Genomic DNA, 3,097 nt, shown 5'->3' with positions numbered 1-3,097 from the left:
GATAAAAAAAAGCAATGGTATGTGAGTCTGGCCATTGCTTTCCAATGTGGGATGCCCCCAGTGTGAATCTTCTCTAGAACTTCCCATTCAATTGAACTGTCAGGAATTTGTCATGTCTTCATGAAGTCTGAATGCTTCCCCTGCCCAATATTGCTTCCTTCTTTGTCATAAGAATCACTCCCAAATAAATTTCAATATCTGATTCCCAGGCACTCATCCTTTCTGCAATAGCCTCTTTTAAAATAAAATTCTTTTGTTTTTGTTTTTGTTTTTGTTTTTGTTTTTCTCCGGTACCGGGAACTGAACTCACGACCTTGCGCTTACCAGGCAGGCGCTTTGCCGCTGAGCTAAATCCCCAGCCCCTAAAATAAAATTCTTAATCTTTAGAAAGTATGCTTCCTCTTCTGGAAAGGTGGTAGAATGGTGAGCAGCAGGAAAATAGCCTCTCCAATATTTGGAATCCAGATAGTAAAATATAGCAACATGAAGAAGAGAAAAGGGAGGGAAGTAGGCCCCCAAGAATGACCAAAGATCTGAAGCAAGAATTAGAGCCCAAAGAAGAGTGAAGGGAGGGATCACATTGCAGAGGAGGGAGATGGCAAGTGGCACTTTCTCCCTGAGTCCCAGCTCATAGCATAGGAGGGACAGCTGAAACCTATAGAGGCACAGTGACTACTTGCAACCCTAGAGGCCTCCACAGAGAAAATGACAGTGGAACAGAGCAGTGGATGCTGAGGATTGCAATGGCTGGTGAGTTATTCAGCTTCAGATGCCCCCCAGGAGAGGGCAATTGGCTGGTAGCCATTTTGGAAAGGGGCCAACAGAACTCAGAATTCAGAACAGCTGTGGGTTGGCTCCATTTAGCCAGTACAAATGTCAAGATGAGGCACTACTGAGTTCAAGCCAGCATGAGGTCAAGGAGCCAAATTCAAACTGATAGGGAGCCAAGTTCAAGCTGGCAGGAGACATTCAGAGTGTTGCAGGCTGAAAAACTCTGATCCCAGCCTCACAGCCAGAACCTAGAAGCAGGCTGTACTTCAGTGAAACTAAAGGCCCAGGTTTACTGGGATTATCCACCATCACTATAATTCTGCTGCAGGCTTGCTGGGATCAATCAACATAGATCTGGCCTCTGTCTGCCCCTTCTGTCAACCACTGACAGTACAGACATGCCCTGAAGTGGACATTTTTATCTCCTTTTCTTCCTTTACTTCCATTCTTTACTTTTTAAAATTTTAAGTCTATTTCTATTGTTTTCTCTTTTTCTTGATTGTTTTCATTATTAGATAAGTGAGAACACTGTTCCTAGGGTTTTGCTTGTTTTGTTCTATTTCTTCCTCCTTTCATTCCCACTCATTTTCTTCACCAGTTCCCAAAGCTCACATAATCTTTCTTTTTCTTCTAGCCTTCTTTCTAATGCATTTCTCTTCTTCTATTTTTCTATTTTCCCCCTAACCCTTTCTACATTTTCTATCCTGAGGGTAAAATTGCCATATTGAGGGAATATTTACTGTATACAATTTTCTGGTTTCCTTTAGACTTAGTTACATGACTACAAATCCAGTTCATACAGTTAAAAGTGGCAAATGAATAGTTACCACAGTTTGACATTTCCTAGGGTGTGTTTAATGTTACTCTTATTACTGATTACTTCCATGCCAAGACTGAGATTACCTGAGGGTCATAGACAATACTGTAGGACAATGCCAAAGAACCAAGGGCTAGGCCAAAGAAGCAGCAGTTTCTAATCCCCAATAAATTGAAGAGATAGGATCTTGCAACAGATTCAAAATCCAATAGCCAGCTACATGTGGAATGTATCCCTGAGCGGTAGTCATTTTCTAAGTGTTCTTGGTACTGGAAATAAAGATATTTACCATACACTATTCAAAACATCAATGCAGGAATCAAACTTAAAACAAATAGAAATGAAAAGATATGGAAGCAAGATGTGACCCCAGACTTCCACCTCACCAAAGGCAAACCCAGCGGACAATTACGTGGACCAATTCAAATGCCAGCCTCCTGGGCTTTCTGAAGTGGTAATAATGGAAGTAACAACACAAATGAATGAGACTCTAGAAAAAAAATCAATTCAGAAATAATTTCTCAGATAGTATCAGAGATATTGACCATAATGAAGGGCATGATTAGTGAATCTAGAGAAGATACACATAAAAAATAGGAGCTTAAGAAAATGATGAGAAACATAAATGCCCCCAACAAGTGGAAAAATGGTTCCCATGAAACAAATACAGAGATCTAGAAGATTAAAAATTCTACAGAATCCTACATTGCATATGCAGCACAATGAACCAATGTGAGGACAGATTATCACATCTTGTAGGCAAAATTGTGGTTAGCAATCATAAAAAGAAAGATTTGTTAAAAATAGCAAGAGATCATGGAAAATCAATTCAACAGCTACTAGATGATGAAAAGGAGAATAACATAAGCTTGATTGGAGTTGATGAAAAGGCAGGTGTTATGGTTTGTGTCTGGGTGTCCCCCCAAAACCTCATGCAGTCATGGAGCTGACTTCTAGACTTTTTGATTGATTCATGGTCAAATGTTGGAACTGTGGATGTGAGTGCTATACCTGCCCTGGGGCAAATAGTTTGCATAAAGTATAAGGGAGGGAAAGAGGCTGCTTGGCGCCATTCTTCTCTTTTGCTCTGGCTGTCTTTTGCTGTCTTCCACTGCCATGAAGGGTTGCCCTGTGCCATGTGCCACTCCACCTTGGAACCAGCTGAGTATAGACTGAAACCTCCACAAACTTCCACAAACTGAAACCTTCACAAACTGAAAGAGCTAAATAAACCTTGCCTTCCTTAATTCTGGGTGTCAGATATTTTGTCTCATCAATGAGAGTAAAATAACCAAGACAGCAGGAGATAACACAAACAACATTAAAAACCTGTTCAGAGAAACAATGGCAGAAAATTTTTCCAAGCATGAAAAAAGAATTAGAAACACAAATGAGTAAGGCATATAGAACTTCAAGAAGCCATGATAAAAAGTCAACCTCAAAGCATATAATGATCAAGATTCCAGAAATTCAACACAAAAACAGAATATTAAAAGCTGTTAGAGAAAA

Source organism: Chinchilla lanigera, unplaced genomic scaffold (genome assembly GCF_000276665.1).
Source record: "Chinchilla lanigera isolate Chin_1 unplaced genomic scaffold, ChiLan1.0 scaffold00072, whole genome shotgun sequence".
NCBI lineage: Eukaryota > Metazoa > Chordata > Mammalia > Rodentia > Chinchillidae > Chinchilla > Chinchilla lanigera.
The sequence above is the reverse complement of the archived record's forward strand: the minus strand, read 5'-3'. Positions refer to the sequence as shown.